This window comes from Mobula birostris, chromosome 8, assembly GCF_030028105.1.
Source record: "Mobula birostris isolate sMobBir1 chromosome 8, sMobBir1.hap1, whole genome shotgun sequence".
Lineage (NCBI taxonomy): Eukaryota > Metazoa > Chordata > Chondrichthyes > Myliobatiformes > Myliobatidae > Mobula > Mobula birostris.
Window position 1 is genome coordinate 51,318,169 of NC_092377.1, and position 24,298 is coordinate 51,342,466.

Here is a 24,298-nt window from a genome sequence, read left to right on the forward strand (position 1 = left end):
TTTTTAAAAAAGCATTCTCCTATGACAATAGTAACTAAAACTGAAAAAGTTGTTCCTAATTGACTGTAAATCAACCAAAGATTCTGAAAAGGTATTATATCATAACGCTGCACAACACTACCTATGGGAAACACTGATATCTACCGGAAAATCAGAGATTAAGGGAGCTAGGGCTTTACTCTTTGGAGAGAAGGAGGATGAGAGGAGACATGATAGAGGTGTACAAGATATTAAGAGGAATAGATAGAGTGTACAGCCAGCACCTCTTCACCAGGGCACAACTGCTCAATACAAGGGGACATGGCTTTAAGGTAAGGGGTGGGAAGTTCAAGGGGGATATTAGAGGAAGGTTTTTTACTCAAAGAGTGGTTGGTGCATGGAATACACTGCCTGAGTCAATGGTGGAGGCAGATACACTAGTGAAATTTAAGAGACTACTAGACAGGTACATGGAGGAATTTAAGGTGGGGGGTTATATGGGAGGCAGGGTTTAAGGGTCGGCACAACAATGTGGGCCGAAGGGCCTGTACTGTGCTGTACTACTCTATGATCTATAAAACACTGCTTTTTGCCAAGAATTGTTAACCATTTTCCCTTAGGCCTTCTTAATTTATGTTTGGCAGCTCAAGCATCTGCCACTTTAATTTTCTGGTCCTTTTATACCTTCAACTTCCTTTGAACCAAGGGTTCCCACCCTGAGACCCACAGACCCCTTGCTGGTCCATGGCATGTAAAAAAAAAATGCAAACCCCTGTTTTAAACACACAGCTAAACAAGCAGAAGAGAATCAACTCCATTTTCAGTTACTAATCTTCAGTCGTTGTTACGATTACATTACCATCTTCTCCGGTTAGCTAAAATCAGTGGTCCATTTAAAGTGGATACAAGGACATTATGACCCCAACAGTAATACTTAGGTTTTTAAGAAATAGAGATGGGTAGAAAGTAGACAAGATTCTTCAGATACTGGAAATCTTGAGCAACAGACACAAAATGCAGGAGGAACTCAGCATGTCAGGCGGCATCTATGGAGGGAAATGAATAGTCAACTTTTTGGGCTGAGACCTTTCATCAGGACATAGGTAGAAAGTAGTTCAGATCCATTTGTAGGCCAAACTAGAGTACATGCTGCCAAAAAAATTGAAACAGGTTTTCTAGCTTCATCTAAATTATTAGAATAATTTGGCCATCCTACTTGAAGTCAGCTCACCTGAGGGTCATGTACCTCACCAGCATCTTTCCACAATTAAGTTCCATGGGGTCTATTGTAGGGATTGGCAGGGTTACTGAGTAACAGATCATTAGATCACTCACCCGTTGTGAGTGCCTTGTAAAACACTGATGAATCCCAGGTGGGGCAAAGGATCTTATTTAGAAAAGATAAGGCCCCGATTCATCCATTGTAGAAGCCCAATGTCAGTTCCAGAAAGGTATTTGACCTGAAAATATTAGTTTTTTCACATTGGCAATACTAAGGGCCCTGCATACACAGCACAAACATTTATCAAATGCTAAATATTTGCTTTTATTTTTTAATTAAAACTAAGTTTAGTGTGGAATCAGGCTAATTTGAATGATGAATTTAAATGTCCTAATCTCCTCTCTAGCATGTCCTAAGGAGGACATAAATAATCTTCCAGAAATAGTAGGGGACCAAGGGTCTAGTGAGATAGAGGAACTGAGGGAAATACATGTTAGTAGGGAAGTGGTGTTAGGTAAATTGAAGGGATTAAAGGCAGATAAATTCCCAGGGCCAGATGGTCTGCATCCCAGGGTGCTTAAGGAAGTAGCCCAAGAAATAGTGGATGCATTAGTGATAATTTTTCAAAACTCTTTAGATTGTGGACTAGTTCCTGAGAATTGGAGGGTGGTTAATGTAACCCCACTTTTTAAAAAAGGAGGGGGACAGAAACCGGGGAATTATAGACCGGTTAGCCTAACGTCGGTGGTGGGGAAAATGCTAGAGTCAGTTATCAAAGATGTGATAACAGCACATTTGGAAAGCGGTGAAATCATCGGACAAAGTCAGCATGGATTTGTGAAAGGAAAATCATGTTTGACGAATCTCACAGAATTTTTTGAGGATGTAACTAGTAGAGTGGATCGGGGAGAACCAGTGGGTGTGGCATATTTGGATTTTCAAAAGGCTTTTGACAAGGTCCCACACAGGAGATTAGTGTGCAAACTTAAGGCACACGGTATTGGGGGGTAAGGTATTGATGTGGATAGAGAATTGGTTGGCAGACAGGAAGCAAAGAGTGGGAATAAACGGGACCTTTTCAGAATGGCAGGCAGTGACTAGTGGGGTACCGCAAGGCTCAGTGCTGGGACCCCAGTTGTTTACAATATATATTAATGACTTAGATGAGGGAATTAAATGCAGCATCTCCAAGTTTGCGGGTGACACGAAGCTGGGCGGCAGTGTTAGCTGTGAGGAGGATGCTAAGAGGATGAAGGGTGACTTGGATAGGTTAGGTGAGTGGGCAAATTCATGGCAGATACAATTTAATGTGGATAAATGTGAGGTTATCCACTTTGGTGGCAAAAACAGGAAAACAGATTATTATCTGAATGGTGGCTGATTAGGAAAAGGGGAGGTACAACGAGACCTGGGTGTCATTGTACACCAGTCATTGAAAGTGGGCATGCAGGTACAGCAGGCGGTGAAAAAGGCAAATGATATGCTGGCATTCATAGCAAGAGGATTCGAGTACAGGAGCAGGGAGGTACTACTGCAGTTGTACAAGGCCTTGGTGAGACCACACCTGGAGTATTGTGTGCAGTTTTGGTCCCCTGATCTGAGGAAAGACATTCTTCCCATAGAGGGAGTACAAAGAAGGTTCACCAGATTGATTCCTGGGATGGCAGGACTTTCATATGATGAAAGACTGGATTGACCAGGCTTATATCCGCTGGAATTTAGAAGATTGAGGGGGGATCTTATTGAAACATACAAAATTCTAAAGGGATTGGACAGACTAGATGCAGGAAGATTGTTCCCGATGTTGGGGAAGTCCAAAACGAGGGGTCACAGTTTGAGGATAAAGGGGAAACCATTTAGGACCAAGATTAGGAAAAACTTCTTCACACAGAGAGTGGTGAATCTGTGGAATTCTCTGCCACAGGAAGCAGTTGAGGCCAGTTCATTGGCTATATTTAAGAGGGAGTTAGATATGGCCCTTGTGGCTAAAGGGATCAGGGGGTATGGAGAGAAGGCAGGTATAGGGTTCTGAGTTGGATGATCAACCATGATCATACTGAATGGCGGTGCAGGCTTGAAGGGCTGAATGGCCTACTCCTGCACCTATTTTCTATGTTTCTATGTTTTCCATGCATCAGCTGCCCTGGAAGTGCATGCATGTATGTATCGTTCTGAAGCTGTTTCACACTTGAAGGGTGTTCCTGAGAGCTAGCTGCACCAGTTGTTTCAAAATACCAAAATACTTGCAAGATGCACTACTTGAAATGCATTTGATCTTAAAGAGGAATAAGCAAGAGACAATGAGTAGAAAACAAATCTATTCATCATTGGATGATGATCTTATAAATCGGTGGCACAACCTACAGAGAAAGGTATCTGAAATCATGTGAAATCTGCTTACATAAATAAAATCTTGTATTATATTAATTTAAAGATCAATGCATTTGACTACATTTTGCTCTCTCTTTAAGGTTAGAACTCGAATGAAGTGAATATTGATGGCAATTGATTACCACAAGGTTCATATCTTTTCCTTGAATATTGATTTTGTTCCCTCTTCTCTAGTAACTACTACTTGATATGTCTATTACAATCCCTTGGACTGGGCACAACTCAGCACCAGGTTACCAACATGCATTTCTTCTCTTTGGGTTCTTCTTCCTCCTTCTCCTCCCTTCCAGGTGGGAATGAAACCACTTTTGCTTAAAGGATTCTTTCATGATGTGACTCAGACTGAGTACATGAGCCTCACCTTTGGTTGCATCTTCCATCAGAGTGCAAGTTGTGAGTTAACTATTATCTTTCTCTGATCTAACTACCCAAGTTCCCAGCTACTGATGATAACCCACACCTTCATCCCAGTGATTCTAAAACTTTTACATAAATGACATAACATGACAAACTCAGGAGCACTTTACTCACATGGACATCATTGGCAATGCCAGCACTTAATGACCATGCTTAGTTCCCTTTAAAGGAGAAAAAGTTCTTACTGCAAGTGAAGAGCATGAGATTTGAAGTATTGTATTATTATTTTTTACAGAATGATTCATTCAATTACTAAAGTTAAACATAGAAAGTACGAAAACTACAGCCATCTGGAAACTGTGCAAGTAATGTACGTATACCAAGATAAAAAAAAATGACCCTGCCAAAATAATCTGCTCGATGGCTTTGAAATACTTTCTTTGAAGACGTATATTTTAAATTCTTCAAGAATCATAAATAAAGTGGATAAACGTGCTTTGATCTAGGAAATTTAAATGAAGTCCTTTTGAGCTGAAGCCTGTCGATTTAAAGCTGCCTTAATCTGTGGCACAAAGGCTGTTACTTCAGGCTCATACAACTAGCAATTTATATTCATACACTTCAGGATTTAAGAGGCTGGATTGAAAACTCAACCAAATTATATCCTAAAATAAGTAGTAAATTTTGTGCATCAATATCGCCAGTATTGATTGGGTCAAATTTTTATTGACTGAAGGTATATTCTAAATCAAATACATTGTAGATACTGAATCATCCTCCTGAATGATATCCTCTTCCTCTCCTCAACATGAATATGAATCATTGCTCTCTTTCTGTTTCACATTTGGTTATTTAGGTACTATCAACGCGATACATGTGACATCTATTTTCCCTTCCCAAAATAATGTGTTTCCCATCTCTTTCAGAACTTTGCTAAATGCCTAGTAGCCAGTATTGTCACTCCTGTAATAGTAAATAAGGTATGTAATTTGCGCATAGCAAATCTCCACAAACACTAAAAGTGAGTAGATAATCTCTTACTTGAGGGGTAAATATTGCCCAGGGCATCAAAGGCAATCCTCCAGCTCTCCGCCTTTTCATCATGTGGTGTGGCATAATGCCCCATCCAAAACAGCCCAAGAAAATAGCAATTGCACACTAGACCATCAGGCTAGATTTCTGACCTCAACAAAGTCAGGATCTTTTCATTAAGTTACAGTTGAGATTTTAAAATCACCTCCAGAATTGCAATGCAAAAGGTCACTATAATATGCAGCATTTATATGTATGAATCAGAAGTTATTTTATTCTTTACAGGCACATCCTGTTGAATTCCTTCAGATGATGCTTTCCCATTCTTGAATTTAAAACATTACATTTAAAAGATATGGAATATTTCATAAATTTTACAGCGACTCCGGCTTCATGCCTAGCTACACCAGTTTGCCACCAGCAGGTCAAGAATCACACTCACATTCACCCTAATTTGTACTCGGATCCTCTGTCAAGTATCAGGCAGTAGCACTGATATTATGACACCTGGATACATGTGTAAACAATGTACAAAAAGCTCCCAAAGAAAGCCTTTTAAAAGAGAACATTTGATTGTTATTCAAACACACAATCCATTTATACTACAACATTGTTCACTAAAAACACCAGTAGATCCAGCATTTTATATCATTTCTTCAGAATTTCGGAATCACAACAGCCCTTTCACAAATTTCATTGATGGGCTTATAACTACAATGTTGGTAACTTGGTCATAACTTTTGCCTGCAAGAAGTTAAAATGCAATTAAACTACAAGTCTGAGGGGAGCTTCCGATGCATCGTTCAGTATTATTGTTAATAGACATTGATTTTAGGATGCAAATCAAATACTGTATGTTAGTTACTTGCACACTAAAATGCTAGATTTGAAATCACTATGTGCCTGTGATGCCTTTACAAGTAAATTTAATATTACAACAATGTATTCTTGTACTTGTGCATATGACAATAAACTCAACTTTGATGGAGAAGATGCAAGTGAGAGGACTGTGAAGACAAAAATTATTCTAGATAATCCACTATTTATTCCATTGTGACAAGTCGCAATTGGTTGAGTTCACAGGCTTTATAGGTAATCCATAGCCCAACATACTGTATAAAGAAATTTTTTCAATCCCCAGCCACTCACTCCTCTTCTAAAAATGGGCAAGTGGTGGGTGAGTACCTCATATGTTAATTTCTCCATTAAATGAGCACTATTCATTCTCGTACAAAAATAGAACCTGTTTAAATACACAAATCCGATTTCCAGGTTTGTTGTGGGATCTATGTTACAGTCCTCAGTGAAAGCCAGATGTACAATGGAAGGTGTTTCCAGACTCATTTGTTCCGGACACAGGGTACTTTAAAAACATCTATAGAAGGCATTCCAACAAGGCAATTTATTTTTTTCTAAAACAAGTATAAAACAAATGAAAGACAGTAGGGTCAATGCCTGAACAACAACCTGTCAAACAACTGCTTCTGAATGATCCTTATTAAAGGGACAGGCTGGAGAAGTTAGCACTGTTAATACTTTGACGTACTGGTGATCTTGATTCAATATTTCTCTGACATGCTGTTACTATTTCCTTCACTTCAAGATGCTCCCGAGTATCAGCATAAGTGTGTTCGTCTATTTATTTATTGATGTCAGGGGTGGAGGCTGATACTTTTGGGATAGTTAAGGGACTTCAGTATTTTTTTCCCCCTCCCATCCCTAACAGACCTATAAGCCATCAAGGATCTACTCAGGCTACAACTCCAGCTTCTGAATAGAATTTCTCCTGCCTTATTTGATGAACAAACCTAGAATATTGTAGGTTGCACCAAAAAGGTATTCAAATCAGTTAACTGCATTTATGGCAGTGCCTGTCTGATAACCAATTTCACATGTAATTCTCTGTAAGTAAAACTTCAAGCTTGTTCTTAAATCCAAACTAATTGTGATGATTCGCTGTTTTAAAGTAAAATAAAGTTACTCTTGACTTATGGTTCATTAAACTCTCTTGGCAAGCAATCATGAATGTAAATCCAGAAAATGCATAGGGGAGTAATGAATTATTGATTGATAAACTCAATATGACTGCATATCTTCAGAATTGCAACGTTTGTTTCCCGAAGCTATCTTTGATGAAACAGAGATAAATATTGAGACACATTGTGAGCCATTGTTTTTCTTAGTATATATTAGTTCATTATATTGATAGTCATCAAACAATGCACATCATCAGAATATGGGTGGAGCAATTATTACAAAGATTATCAGTACTTTGTTCAGTTTGTTATGCCTTGTACCACCTGTTAGTATTACCTCATCTACCCCCACTTGAACAAAGTAATAATAAACAAAGTAATAAAAAACAAAGTAATATTCCTTGTACTGTTAGTATTCAAAAATTGATGTTATGCCAACTGATGTCATTGTTATTATCCAGCTCCAATGGTGACAAGGCAGGTGGAGAACTTTAAAGTTAGAGTTATGGTTTAAACAGGTGTAAATTTTTGAAAAGGTTAAGCCCATCTATTGAATTATCTTCCTTCGCAAAAATTCCTAACAATCCACAAAGAAAGTGAAGCTGTAATGTTAAGTCATCCATTCCTTCGTTAGGATGCTCCTACCTAATGTGTTTTTAATAATGTTTAATATTTCCTTTCACATATATCTGCTTTATTATATTATGCTTCCTAGCTGCTCCAAAAGATGTATTCAGGATAAATTTTCAGTTTAAAAAATGATTAATCAATAACCAAAGCATTTTATAAACTGTCCCAACTTCACTTTAGGTGCATTTTGAAGACAAAATGCAAACAGTCTCGTGTTATTTTATGATATCATACAGCAACAATCCATTTCTTCAGGTATATTGCACAGAAGGATATTAAATGTTTGTTAGGACAACAGCAAGTTCCGCTATTGCATTGCCTTCATTTGCAAGTTCACTCCTTTGTCTTTGCTTGGCTCCAGCTCGCTGACCGAACTGGCTGTGGAAGGAGTTTCCTCTTTCTGAATCCACACTATCAATCTGGATTTCTAAGATCCAATTTAATGTGGTAAGCAACAGCTGACTAAGACCAGAACCTCAATGGATCAAGGGAGGCATTGAGGTTCAGATATAGCATTCAACTAAAATGCAAGTAGCCAAGGCTACAAACAAAACTACAAGTGGTTTTGCTTTGATAATTAGAGATAAAGGGAAAACCTCACATCCCTTTCAGGTCTCACAAAGTACCACGCAGCTAACGAAGTAAAGCAGGAAACAGAGCAACCAATTTCCACCAAATCTGACAATTAGAAAATAAATTGCTTTTGCTTTGGTGATGGTGAGCAATATTTAAATATTAGCTGGGACATTGGGTATAAATCCTCGGTTATTCTAGATAATATTGCCTTAGACCTTTCACGTACACACTCCTGTGAGGGCAAAAGGCACCATGCTGGAGTATCTAACCCAAAGAGAACACTAGGAAATGTTCTGCACATTCTTTTCATGTCATCCTTACATTGTTTTATGCAAGATGGATACAAAACAATAACCTCACATACAAAGAAAAAAAAGATTCCCTGTGAAATTCCTTGCCGAAACTGACATTGTGCTTTGCAAGTTACGTGTTTATTTGTATGCAGACCGACAGATGTGATCTTTGTCGTTGGTTCTTAAAATTGACAGACCACAAAACCACATACTGTGAGGAGGTTGCTGTAGAATGTAGAATATATAGATGCTGCAATGACGAATGGCGCTGGGGAAAGTCTCCTGGTACTTAGAGGAACCCAGAGAGGATTACAGAATAATGCTTACGGAGTAAATTTTCACCAAGGAAGAATCATTAGGGAGATCTCTTCAAGAACATATGTGTAATCCCTGAATGTCTACACAATGGGAAGCTTGCAGTGCACATATCAATGCATGCTTCGCCCGTTTTTGTGGATTGATTGAAAAGTTGATAAGGTCTGCTCTCCTGAAACAGGCAGTCTGGATGAGCTTTCTCAGACATCACACCTTGCAAAAACTCATTTCAGGGAGGTTTCAACTGGTCTCAACCTCATAGCAGTCTGTGTCAATGAATTTGTTAATTTTGCAAGACATCAGATTCACAGAGACAGCTGACCTCTGAATTCTGTCTTAATGTGCCATGTTCACAACAGCTGCTGTCTTGGTTGATGAGCAGGCATAGTCTTTTTGCTATTTCTGAATCAGGAAACATTTTCCTGAATAGCTTGCCTGTGTGCTTACACACCTGGAATGGCAGGTTATGCTCAACAATGAAAGATGTAAAGTACGCCTCAGCTCTAGTGACCCTCTCTGTCAGACTTTGGTTTTCTGTTGAAAAGAACTGTGAAATACTTGAGCAGCCTTCCCTGCGCTTAGCCTCCCTAATATGTTGTGGTCCCTAAAAGAAATAAAAGCATAAGGTGTGTCCTTATTACAGGTGTGCGCTGCTGAACATCCATTTGGACAACGTCCGATCACAAATACGTCCGTAGTCACACACACATATTGCCCCCAATAGTCGGGATCAGAACTTACTTTTTTTACATTGAAATGGGGGATTTTAAATGAGTGATTTAGAAGTTCTGTATCTTCAAGTTCAAATTTATTGTCATCTGGCTGATTGTCCACAAATGAAACAACCTCTGTCTGGACCACAGAGTAGCCACAATACATATATCACACACACCACATAAAATATATTACCATATTATTTAATAAAGTGTAATTCAAAATGCATATAAAGTGCACAGCACAGGTAAACGCTTCACTGTCCTAATGACGAGACCTCGGTGGTGGCCGGGTATTTACTAAAACCGTTTTTTCTTCTGAAAACGGCTGCGCTTAAACTCAGCCCATCACGGGCTTCGATGTACCTGTAAGTGGAAGTATCTCAGGGAAAAACCCCGAAGAATTTACTTGCTGCGAGCGCGTTTTTAAAGATGTCTTTGCGGACGATTTTGGAATTTCGCTCCAATTTAAACCCCACTCTAATCCCCTTTAAATCGACCGTAAAGCCCGCCCACAGAGAAAACTGATAGGCCTATTTAGCACAAAGAGAGATCAATCAGGCTGCTCTTTCTGCCATTCGCTCTCTCTCTCTCTCCCTCCCTCCCCCTCTTGCTCACTCACTTTCAAAAAAAAATCGATTTCCGGGAGATTGTATATAATTTGCGGACGTCAGGGAGCCACTGTCAATATGCAGGAGACTCCCGGAACTTCCGGGAGAGGTGGGATGTCTGCTTTCTACTGTAAATTGTGAGTTGCAGTTGCTGCCTGGAATCATTCAGAGGTTATGAAACCAACAGTGACTGTTGCCCTGGCAGCCAAGGGCAAAGCAGTCAAGGTACACATGAAGTTACAGTATACATCGGGTCACTGAAGTTCATAGATCTCAGCAAGGGCAAAAACTATTTGCTTGTGTGTGTTTGAAAATAGCATGCTTTCAGGGGAAAAAGGGTTAGAAAAGTTTGGCTATTAAATAACCAGGAAAAATCTAAAGGGGAAAGAGAATCAAGAACGGCATAAGAAACACTTCTCAAAGGACAGCACATGACTGGAATCTGGAAATGCAAATCCAGTGGAAACAAATGTAATTGTGGCCTTCTATAGAATAAATAAATGACAGAGATTGAGCTGGTACGGCACACGGAACCCCCTTCTGTGCTGTAACTACTAAATTATTCAATTAATTTTTAAATTAATAACTATCCATCTTTAAAACCGGATTTCACCCACAGTGGTGCACTAAAACAGGAACTCCTAACAATCTGAAATTGGTCAAAATTCTCTGATTAAGAATGCAAGGGTGGTTTATGCCATAAACATGCACTGATCCACGACAGTGCCTCACTCATATACTGCATCTTCCAACATTTTGCATCAGCTCTTATAGCTCCACATGTCAGCGATACAACACCAATGCACATAATGGAGAGAGAGAGAGAACTTATTCACCCAATTACTGGGGAGTGAGATACATTCCAGGGGCTGCATCCTCTCCAATTGGCCCCAAGACTCAAAAGACTCCAAAAAAAAAAAAAAAAAAAGAGGCTGGCTTGCTGCTCTAGGAGCATTTGAAAATAAATGTCATACGTCATATGCTCACATGCTACACCAGGGTAGGCTGTACTCCACTGCATTTACCTGCAGATTAGGGATGGCCATTGGAAAATGTTACTGCTCAGGTCTGAATTATTTAAGCAAAAAAATACTAAGACACCACAGTAAGCCCTTTGAAGTAAAATAAATGGAGCTGTAATTTATTCATGATATCAACAACGCAGCTGAACTTGCAAGGTAGGATGTGAAGGGTTTTTATGCATCATTTGGACTCCCTCACCAGATTATTTGTCTTTTTTTTTAAAAAAAAGAGACAATTATGGAAGTCTTCTCTTATGAACAATTAATTTATAAGTTACTTATCAGAAGTCTCTCCCTCGCTCTCTCTCTTTCTCCCCCACCCCCTCCAAATTTGTTAAATCTTCCGCTGGCCATGCTTCCTTACTTGACATATACATTGTACGCTGAATATTTCTTCTTCCTCTCACTCCTGCTGTTCTTCAGGATCCACATCTCCATGCTGCTTTTCCTCTGCCACTGGTTGTTCTGTTGATTTGTAAGATGGTGCAGTATGCAGCATCAATCATAATCCTTAGTATGCGCTGCAGACAACAGGACCCTGTCTTCACAAGAACAATGGCATTTTTCATGAGCATAAATTTAATGCCCTAGGTTTTAAAACAAGTGTGTGAGACGGAATTGAAAATTGGATGCCTTGTAGAAAAAGGGACCTTTTTCAGGTTGGAAGGAGGTAACTGGTGAAATAGTGCAGGAATCAGTTCTTGGGCCATAATTGTTCACCACTTACAGTAACGACTTGCAGAATGGAACAATATGTAGGGTATCTGAATTTGTCAATGATGCAAAATTAGGCAGAAGGGCATAACAATACTGTAAATCTACAACAGGATATAGATAGATTGACTGAGTAGGCAAAAGAATGGCAAATGGAGTTTAATGTGGCAATGAGTTCATGAACTTTGGTAAGAGAAATCAAAAGGCAGGTAATTATCTAAATGAGTAGAGACTGATAGTGAATGAGATGCTGGAAATCCAGAGTAACAGATACAGAATGGTGGAGGAACTCAGCAGGACAGGCAGCATCAATGGAATAGATGCTGCCTGACCTGCTGGTTTTTTTGTTTAAATGTTTTATTACACTTGTATAGAGTTTTGGTGGGGTCTCACCTGGAACACTCCATACAGTTTTGCTTCCCTTACCTAAATTAATATTTTAATTAGATGCAGTACAAAAAACTCATTAGGCTAATTCCTAAGATGAGAGAGATCCAAGAGAGACTTAATATTGGACTTGTATTCTAGAAGAATAAGCGATGACCTGATTCAAGCACTTAAGATCTTATGAGAGTTTGACAGGGTAGATATTTGGATGTTTTCACTAGTAGGAGAGCTACAAACAATGGGGCATAATTTACAAGATAAGTGGGCCAGTTATTGACACCCATGTTGAAATTTCTGCTCACAGAGGATGGTAAATCTCAGGAGCTTTATTTTTTCCCCCTTGGCTGGTAGTAGTAATTAGAACTTTAGATGTATGTAAAGCAGAGATGAATAAGTATTTTAGATCAAGGAATAGAAGGGTATTGAGAAATGGCATGGAAGAGGTGTTGCAACTAGCATAGATCAACCATGATCATGTTAAATGCTGGAATACACTTGAAAGGCTTGATGATCTACTTTTTGTGTTCTCCTGCATTCATAGCAGTCATTGCATCTTCAGTCAACTGCTGCATCTGATGACCACAATGGTGTTAATAGCTAGTAAAGTGGAGAGTAGCTCTTCTCCCCCAATAACTATACTTCAGGGCAGTACTGACAACTGAAATGGTCCAGCATTGTGGATTCTTCGAGAATAAAGGTATTGTGTGTGCTTCCTAAAAAAAAAACGGCACTCAACTGCTAGAAAGTCATTGTGATGACAATACATGCCACATTCGGGAAGTAGGGCCATTTCCTATTGATAAGAGGTCTGTATATAAGGAGAGGCCTTTTGGACATATGACTATAGTCAATTACTGTCCGCCCTCATGGGAAGCAAGCAATGTTGGCAAACACCAGGGCCCGATGTGTTACCTTATTGCTGCCAAAGTTATTCCCTTGCTAATACAATGCTTGGGTGACCCCTTTGACACAACAGTGACACAAGGTGGGAAACACAGCAAAGATCAGCATAACTGTTTAAATATGTCAAGGAGGTAAGCCATCACGGCCTTGACTTTGGAGTGCAGTCCAGACACAGGGGCAAGGTTGAAGGTCTTCCTGCAGATAGTCAGAGCTTACAGCTTTTGTAAGCCATAGCCAGCCAATACATGATTTGTCTAGGGAGTCTAGGTCAGACATTCTGACTCTTCAGACAGTCTGAGTGGTTGAGTCTTTGCTTATGGACACCTCCCGCCTCAATACCTTCGCCTCAATATCTTCACCCAGAATGGTCTGTCGCTTGGTGTAATACCACCTACAGTATGTGTACCTTTGAATGAGTATCCCAGCAGCTAATTGTGATTCCCTGTTAATGTGAAGAAGAAGAAGAAGAAGACGAAAGCCCTTAACTCTGAGTGGAGTCACTGGGACGTGATGGCGTTTTTTTTTAGCAGGCTTTCTTATTTTTTACGGGGCTGAGTTGCTAGCTCGACGCTCAACCCAGCACGGATGGGAAGCGTGCAAGGGAGCCGGCTGGATTCAAACTCGGGAGCCTTCGCTCCGAAGTCTGGCGCTGATGCCATTACGCTACCAGCCCCTGTTAATGTGAGCATATATGAAAATTACAATGTGCTCCTAGTACTATTGAGACTGTTCCATGAATGTTATGTTGGTACAGATGGCAAAGTATGGTGTAGACTCTGGTTAGATGCATGTAAACTTCTGGGCAGGGTTCCTCTAAACCAGTGAGAATTAAATCTCACTGTAGACACATTTTGACTTTATTCGGGGAAGTTTAACACCAGAAAAAGTGCTAGAAGGATCTAAAATCTGCAGAGGTATGAGAAGAGTTTTACAGCTGAAATATGAAACAATTGCTTTATTTTGGATTAGTTTGTTTTTTTTGGGAGTTTGATGAATGAATTTAGAGCCCAGCATCTGCAAGAGTGTGGCGTTTCCTAGGTGCCTACACATTTTTGTTTGTATTTTTTTTTAAACCCAGAGACTTTCAACTTATGAGGTGACTGAAAACACTGCAAAAAACTCATTCGTAAGGCCAGTGATGTTGTGGGGATGAAACTGGACTCTCTGACGGTGGCTTCTGAAAAGAGGATGCTGTCCCAGTTGCATGCCATCTTGGACAATGTCTCCCATCCACTACATAATGTACTGGTTGGGCACAGGAGTACATTCAGCCAGAGACTCATTCCACCGAGATGCAACACAGAGCGTCATAGGAAGTCATTCCTGCCAGTGGCCATCAAACTTTACAACCCCTCCCTTGGAGGGTCAGACACCCTGAGCCAATAGGCTGGTCCTGGACTTATTTCCTGGCGTAATTTACACGTTACTATTTAACTATTTATGGTTTTATTACTATTTAATTATTTATGGTGCAACTGTAACAAAAACCAAATTTCCCCTGGGATCCATAAAGTAGGACTATGACTATACCATTCCCTATCACATACTTCACCCACTTTTAAAATAAGATTATAGGTCACCCAAGGCTGTTTATGCAAGTTACAAAAAGAAAATTTTAAATATGAAATTTGCAGAATAGCCTGTTGGGTTTCAGTGTAATATTGTATTGAATCTGACATTGCAACACACACACACACACACCTCAGCAGGCCAGGCAGGGTCTATGGAAAAGAGTAATCAGTTGACATTTCAGGCCGAGACCCTCCATTAGGTCTCAGCAACACATCACCCAAAACGTTGACTGTACTCTTTTCCATAGATGCTACCTGGCCTGCTGAGTTCCTCCAGTATTTTGTGTGTGTTGCTTGGATTTCCAGCACCTGCAGATTTTCTCTTGTTTGTGATTGAATCTGATGTTATCACTTTCATAGAACATAGAAAATCTACAACACTTTAAAGGCTCTTCAGCCCACAATGTTGTGCTGACCATGTAACCTACTCTAGAAGCTGCCTAGAATTTCCCTACTGCATAGCCCTCCGTTTTTCAAACTCCATGTACCCATCTAAGTCTCTTAAAAAACCCTATTATATTTGCTGGCAGTGCATTCCACAGACGCACCACTCTGCATGAAAAACTTACCTCTGATATCCCCCTTGTACCTACTTCCAAGCACCTTAAAACTATGCCCCCTCGTGTAAGCTATTTCAGCCCAGGGAATAAGTCTCTGGCTATCCACACCATCAATGCCTCTCATCATCTTATACACCTCTATCAGGTCACCTCTCATCTTCTGTTGTTCCAAGGAGAAAAGGCCAAGTTCACTCAACCTGTTCTCGTAAGGCTTGCTCGCCAATCCAGGTAACATCCTTGTAAATTTCCTCTGCACTCTCTCTATGGCATTCACATCCTTCCTGTAATGAAGTGACCAGAACTGAACACGTATTCCAAGTGGGATCTAACTAAAGTCTTATATAGGTGTAACATTTTCTTATGGTTCTTGAACTTGGTCCCACGGTTGATGAAGGCCAACACACCATACACCTTCTTAACAACACTTGTCAACCTGCGCAGCAGCTTTGAGTGTTCTATGGCTATGGACCCCAAAATCTCGCTGATCCTCCACACCGCCAAGAGGCTTACCATTAATATTATATTCTGCTTTATATTATTGGCTAGTCTGCCCTCGTATTTCATCTTGTCCCTTCTTACAGCTTTTTTGGTCTTCCACCCACCACTCTCTGTGTGAAAAACTTACCTCTGACATTCCCCCTTGTACCTACTTCCAAGCACCTTAAAACTATGCCCCCTCAGTCTGGAATTATCTATTGTTGCATAGCAAGTCCTACTATTAAAAACCAACACAGCAGGTACGGTCTGGAAGTGCACTCTGAGAATAGTACAGTGACATCGACAAGTGATAAACTATTGGACAGATGGTACATCTCCTTAACCAATGGGATAGAAGGATTGAGAAATAGCCAGAAGAACTGAGAGAAGTATGTTGTTAGAATTGGTAATCAGAAAGAGAAATAGGGATGAAAATAGAATAGATTAAAAAGAATAATACAAAGAAAAAAATTAGTTATAATCTTCCACAACAGCTCATCATGAAGGAATTCCAGTCTTCCAATCATTTACTTCATGTGGAAGAGAGGTTAAGTTGCAGTCATTAACACATACAACACCATTACTTACATGTGCTTAACTTTTTAAAATGGTACATTTAATGGCAATTAAGGTGCAAATTCTGCAACTTCATGAAAAAACATGGTAGGCTAATTACAGCATACCATATTCATGAGACTAATGGCACAGCTGAGCAAATTGGCCAGTAATTTGCCACAGTCTGCAATTCACACCATAAATTGCTTCGTCATTTGTGCATTCGTAACAGCATGCATCAATCAAAGCTGTTTATGATTTGCAGAATATCTGCTGCACTGGTGTTGCTCTTGGTTTGTTCGTCAGCCCTTACACAGATTAAAAAAAAACATAGTCAATGTGAAAGCAGGAGACTGGTGTAATAACATATCAGTACGAAAAGGATCTTCCTCCAGACTGCAATATCAATTTCAGTCTGCTTCTCATACTGTTACCCACCCCCACCCTACAGTATTCCTGTGCTTATGCTATTTTTGTGGTCCCACCTAATACCCTAAAGGGTTCATCACATGAAGTGAAGTAATCTGCAAGTGGCAACAAGTTGTTGACTAGCAGATGCTAACATGGTACCCATGGACAACCTGCATAATCTTTTGACAAGTTACTGTTGTCAAAGAAAGACCTTCGTAAGTTGTTTTTAAAACAGTTCCATTGGATTTAAGTAAATAAAATAGAAAAAGGCAAATAATTTAACGTCACCCACCCCAAGATATATTTACTTAGAAATTTAAACACTATAAATTAATTGAAAGCATTATGTTTAAGAAAGAAAACAGCCTTTTACCTGTACTTAACTTTTCAATCAAAATCAGCAACACCTTTCAAAAAGTGCATGTTTCTAGGTGACAAAGTTAAGGAGCTAAGTTTGCTTTGATTTAGACCCCTCAGGTCAATACAACTGAAGCAAATTCACTGACCTGCAATCACTATGGTCTCTGACTTCAGTCAACGCACTGGCAAGAAGGTCAGAGATGAGCAGATTCACAAAGATCTTTGTGATTCTCCAAGAACCACCAGCAAGGAACAAGCATTATTTCAGAACAATAGTGACTCTTTAATTAGTTATGGTAGAAAAATAACTGTTATTTTAAAAAAATGTCCTAGAGGTGATGGATTTTCAGTCAAAATTTTCCAAGTAAGAATAAAAAAATATTTTTAGTACATTCTGTACAGAATGACTAACTATCTGAAATTCCAGCTTCAACTACATGACAACATCCACACAAAACATTGATATTTCTCATGTCTTTAATGGAAAATATTTTCAAAGTTTTGTTCATTTTACTTGAGTGAAAAACCAAATCGAGATTCAAACTACATTTATTAACAAAGAATGTATATATAACCTTGAGATTTATTTGCTTACAGACAGCCACAATGCAAGAAACCCCAAAGAACCAAATTAAAAAAAAAGACCAGCCCCCAGTGAACACAGAGAAAGAGGAAAAAAGCACAAATCATGCAAACAACAGAAATGAGCACCATCTACAGCATTCCCAATGAAATCAATTCCTTAGGAGCCATGCACCTCTACGGTGAGTCGTTCCAGGCCTAGAACATGCTGCCCAGCGATTTGCTTCAGGCTGAGATTTTGCTGCCGAAGCCATTCTCGATCTCTCCAAATTGGCTCAGCACTTAAGAGTGATCCAACCTGCCCTGACTCTGAACACCCTGCCTTTAGAGTGTACCTGGCCTGCATTTAAATTGTCCAAACAGCGGATCATGCCTCGCATTAGGACCCAAGCTCTGCCGAAGTGAATTGCTTCCAGCCTGGAACACGCTGTCCAGTGATTCTCTTCAGGTCTAGATTTTGATGCCAAAGAAGTCGTTTTCAACCTCTCCAAATCAGCTCAGCACTTAAGAGTGATCTACCCTCACACCCAAGTTAACTGGATGGTGCATCAGAACTCCACTGCCTCATCTTCTCTTCCCCAAATCATTCACTTCAAACAACACGACTCCAACTCCAAGGGCATCAACTTAGCAGTGCACATCTCCTGAATTTGTTTTGCCTTCGCTTGCCTCTTTATAGTTTGCCGTGATGGTTTACCACAGTAACTTAATATTAAAAAAGATTTTGATAGTGCAGGAGAATTGCTAGCTAACACAGCAGTGCATCATTTTCGGGCACCAGAACCTAAGACTCAGTGACAAAATACGATTTATAATTTACTTTTGTGTATGCATCCTGAAGGTACCCTGCTAATTTCCCTCCATCGTTTTGTAGCATCAGTGTACTTTAGCACTAAATCAGTAATCATGTGCTCAAAATCTTGTTGGTGGTAGGTGATGACACATCACCCGAAACATCAGCTGTACTCTTTTCTATAGATGCTGCCTGGCCTGCTGAGTTCCTCCAGCATTTTGTGTGTGTTGCCTGCATTTCCAGCAGCAGCAAATCTTCCCTTGTTTGTGATTGGACATCACAATGGTGGGAAAGGTGGAGGGAGACTGCAGCAGTAAGGGGTCCTCAGTCATCTTTCATTCCATGACCCTGACCCCGATCTGTCAAGGACTGTGTGGTGGCTACTCATGCATCAGCCTCCCCATGTCAAATAAAGCCATGCACAGGCATTCACCATTAAAGGAGTCCACCCTAACATCCCAGACCAGCCTCTACCAAAACTCAATGAACCAGAGGTAGGCAACCCCACTGGAGGACATCACCCGTGACTCGATTGATCGCACCTACTAATATTGAGAACTATTAAAGGACACTTTCTCGATTCCTGCCAGTGCATTAGCAGTGCATACTGGACAACTTGAGGCAACTACGTGGATTCTTGCCCTACGCACTGCATAAGATTTGAATGAAAAACAAGTTATTTTACTTGATGGACCAGCATGTGATATACAAATTTCATGAATTTAGTGCATTATAATATCAAAAGGAATTGAGTTTGGGTGCTCCTTAGCTGAATTCAAAAGATGAACTGAATCAAAAACAACTAGATATTGTTGCAACCTTGTTAAATTCTACAACTCTAAATTATTTGGGATCATTTGGGTTGACCTAAACAAAGTCAATGCGTACACAAATCAGATATAAGCAAATTTTTTGTGAAGTCCTGATATAAGCAAATTATCAAAAGTCCTTCCTGACTCAGAATGTTAAATGCAAATCTGTCTTAAACAGCCTTTTTTCTTGTTCATTTCATATCATCGATCCAAGTTCTCTATTTCCAGTTGATAAAGTAAGAGCTTTATGTCGTCCTAAACATCTATCAACACCTTTCCAAACACACTCCCTTGCTGAACCATCCTCAATTTAAACAGTAATTCAATCCTGAAAACAACACTGTGGCCTCCAGTTCAATTTATATTCAGAAACCTTTGAAACAGCGATAGGCCTAACTGCCAATACCAAACTTGGAGCGGACATTCAGTGCCACAGTCTGGACGTAGACGCGCTATCTCCAAGCAACAGTATTTGCAAACATAAATGGAAACTGAATGATAGGGCAGCCATTTAGAGTGCATATAAATATGTTGAGAGTTTGAAGAGTAAAGCTAAAACCAGTGCGATGTTATATCACACATAGAACCATTATTGTATCAGAATCAGAATCAGGTATATTATCACTGGCATGTGACGTGAAATTTGTTAACTTGGCAGCATAAATAAACAAGTGAATCAATTATGTATATTGAATAGATTAAAAAAATGCAAAAACAGAAATGCTGTACTACTGTATATTAAAAAAATAGAGTGAGGTAGTGTCCAAAGATTTAGGAACCAGATGGCAGAGGGGAAGAAGCTGTTCCTAAATCACTGATACCATCATTTTCTTTTGATATTATATCTTCACATTAAAAAACATTTTGCAGCAGCCAAAGGACATTGTGCTCTGCCATCCTGTACAGAGTTTGTAAGTATTTTCTACTTAGTTCCAGTTTCCTGCTCTTTCCCTTTATTGCCATTGTAACTCGAGCAATACAAAGTCTTTCTTACAGTACTTGGAAGCTGCTTCCTTTAGATTTGTTCACCAACAGCCACTTCTTATTTTGCTCTATAGAACTATCAATTTAAAAGCCATGCTAACCTGCTTAAGTGTCAGATACTAATAGGCAATGGCTTGGTCCTCAGGTATCGGTCTGTTTCTATCACTAAGATACTGGGCCTCTGTTAGGTGACCTGCAGAAAAAAGAATCTGGCAGCCCTGACAAAGCTTGGGAAGACTGAGTGAGGTCTGCCACCAGTGCACAATCACATTTACTTCTCTCTACTCCAGTTAGGTGTTAAAGTATTTTCCTAAGCTTGTGAGTGTAGGATGGGTTGGATGTGCGTGCTTTTTCTCCCCCCATTCACAGGCAAATCTAGTATTTATTACTCATTTATAACCGCCCCTGAGACAATGGTGGTGAGATGCCCCCCCCCCATTAATGATTATAGTTGTGGTAAAGGTACTCCCATGTTTCCTTAAGGGATAAACTTCCAGGATATTGACACTCCAATGATGAAAAGTGTGTGCATGCACAAGGATTATTAAAATTATTAATGACTTGACTGAATAAAATTACAGATATTTTAAATTGCCAAAGCCTGTAGCCCATATATTTCAGATCAAATAAAAATATCTAAATATAACTTTGTCAGTAATAAACACAATTCATAAGAAGCATATTTACTCAAAGTACATTAGAATGTTAACCTTGCTACCCACGTGAAGTGGGTGAGGTAACATGTTTCAAGGTAACTTTGATCAGGACAAAGTAAGAAAATAGAAAAATATAAAATTAGGTTAAAAAGCTGGTGAGTGGGAGGGGCTTTCTGCAGCCAGAACTCTTGCAACAGGCCTGAATACCCATTAATACACTGTCAGGTTAATGTGATGGAGTAAGCGCAAAGTTGATATACAACTCTGATACCAGAACTGAAAGAATAACAGTTATCTGGAAGGACTGACCAGGTTGGAGATTTCTTGTTTGAAAAAGATTTAAAATGGACAATAAATGTTTTCAAAATAATGAGCAAATTGGAAGGGTAGATGTCAGGAGAGTGTGGGAGAATTCAAACTTAATGACAATGAATACAAGATGGTTTCAAATAAATACAATGTGGAATAATGAAAAAATATCACATGGATAGAAGTTAGAACTTACCACCGCAGTAGATGTGGAGACAAATAGTTTGTATATTTTCAAAAGAGAAGAGATGGATGAAATTTTGAAATATAAGGTTTTTAATTTTCTCGCAGGATATAGATTTTACTGACAAGAATAGCATTTATTGTTTACTTCTGAATGCAATCTAGGCTATTTCAGAGGACAGTTAAAAGTCAAGCAAATAAAGTCATATACAGGCCACACAAGGCAATGGGGTAAATTTCCTTCCCAGAAGGATATTAGTGAACCAGCTGGGGTTTTATGGAAATGTAACAGTTTACTGACACTAGACCTTTAATATTATTTTCTCCAGCTGCCACAGTGGAGGTTCAACCCACAGCTTTTCATATCGAGAGCCTCTGATTGAATACTAATTCAACAACTAGCATTGGTAACCCAGTTAGAAATAATGCAGCAAAATGTGTGGACATGAACACCAGCACAGACCTGTTGGGAAAAGTTTGCCTGTGTACCTACACTATGTAATTTTAATCCATAGTGAGTTAATTTACATAGATGAAATTACTGTATGAGGATTAAAATCCATTACGGCCCAAGTGTCTGCCTATAGATTCACAGCCAGAATGGCAGCTGGTCATTCTGACTGTCAAGCATACTTACCTTCACTTAAGTCCATTGAAACACTACATCTCTTAACACTATTGTCTAATAAGAAAAAGAAATTTTCTCTGAAGTTCCAGTTGTATGGGCATCCAAAAGACCTTTGTGGGACAGGCACCCATTTCTATGCCCTGCTGAAGTCTAGTTTTAAGACCATAGCTCATCATTTCCAGTAAGATGAAATTGTTTTTCTATACCTACTTCACTGAGTCCTTTTAATATTTTAAAGTCCTTGATAGCATAACCATTCAATGACTTTTAAAATGGAATACAAACCAAATCTTCGCAATCCTCCCTCATAATCCAATATTCTAAGCTCTGGTATCATTCTGGTTAATCAATTCTGCATTTTTTTTTACCAAGTCCAATATATTCTTCCTGAGGTAGTTAAATGTTCATGTCGATTATGGTAAACCATGACATTTGAGCAAGGTTCCACATAACTGATGCACAACTTCCTCTTTCATGTATCTAATATCCCACAAGATTTTTTGATTCCTTTTTTTCTCTTCTCCCAAAAAGAGTCTTCTTGCCTATAATGAGTAATAAATCTGTTTCTTTACATTTCATATCCTCTTAAAAAGTTTTCCTTTTAATTTTTAGATCCAAAATTTCACAATCCATCTTATATTACCCACTTACACAGTTAATATCTAACCAACTATTCCAACTTCAAAATGCTCCCTGAATTAGAGAGATCTAATTGAATATACAATGTCCATATCTTTTCTCCACATACACATTGAAAAGCAAAGCCCTATTTTTCGTGAGAAACATCACTTGTCGTTCTTCTGACTAGATGAAGTATTATCCCCATTTGCATCTTCTGTTTCCAAGTCAACATTAGCACTTGTTTTTGCTGATACTTCTTCCCACAGGCTCATATACATGATCACCACAAAGAATCCAATTAAATTAATCATACAATGTCCATCACAAATCCATCCAATTCTAATCTGCTACTATCTGCTCCAATGTTCAATCATGGAGTCTGACAATATATTTGCCACTTCCCCAGTACTTATATTAAACAGTCAGACCTGTAGTCACCCATTCTTCCAATCTGAAAATATGGAGCAAATATAGTTGCAGTTTTCTAATCCAAAAACAGAATCACAAAGTATAGAATGCTTTGGAAAAATATGTCTAATAATTGTGGCAGCAATTTATTCACATTTCTTTAACATCTGAAGTGGTGCTTACAGGGCTTTGTATTCTTGGTTACCTTACGTTCAATTATGTTTTCAATTAACACCGTTAAACATATTCGATGTACTGAACTCCTCCCCTTTTCTTCTAGATTATTTTGTGTCAGTGATATATATTTCCCCTTGTCTAAAATATGTAAAGGGATACAAAGTGCTCATTTAGAATGTCTACCATTTCATTGTCAATCACAGTCTTGAGTTAATTTATTTTCCAATGGGCAAATATTAATTCTAATGACTCATTTTATTATTGTACATAAACCATTCTGGTCCACTTAATGGTCTCATTTCTTTACTTTTAACCTAATACCCCTCATTTGGTAAATTCAAAAATAAAAAAGCTCAATTTTCTTCATTCTCATGACTCAAGCTGTAAATCACTGGAGCTAATCTAGGGACCTTTCTGGATCTTCAGTCCTTTTTTTTAATCAAAGGGATCTTAAAAACTGCCATAACTATCTAATCAATGGTTAAACCAATAACTAGTACAGATTTTATATTTCCTGTTAAATCCATTTTTGTGTTTGTGGCCTTAATACTTCACCATACTACTCTTGCTGCAATTGCTTTAATACTGAGATACTCATCCATGTGTTTTCTAATATGTCCTCTTCCATCCTACCATATTTGCACATTTTCCATTGTAGGCCCTCTCTTCCAAGTAGGCCTAATGACAATGAAGGTCACATATTGCTCTGCTGTTACTCAACAAAAGAAACATAATATGTGAGTTGGATAGCCAAAATCATTGTGTTCCCCTTGAAGGGGGCCTGATTTGCAAAAAGTGGTCTACCTGGCAGCCTGGCTAAATTTGGGAGATTCAGTCCCAAATATTGCCAGATGAATGAGTGACAAGATGCCAGAGGACTCATACCTACATCAGTCTGTTTCGAAGGTCAGTGCTGCAGTAGCTAACCTGCTCTGCATTTCATATTGTTAGTGCTCACTTCATCCATGATAATTAACTGCACTGAGATTGAAAAACTGCATTTACTGCATTGCATTCAAAACCAGAGTCAATATCATTAAGTCAAATGTCCATAATGACACTGCATCAAAGATTTTGTTTGTCTTGCAAT

General features: G+C 39.0%; 1 protein-coding gene across 2 annotated transcripts in view; it reads right to left on the reverse strand.

Moving 5' to 3' along the window:
* dusp10 (dual specificity phosphatase 10) overlaps nucleotides 1-24,298 on the reverse strand; it is a 38,280-nt gene that overhangs the window by 11,965 nt on the left and 2,017 nt on the right. The window lies entirely within an intron of this gene.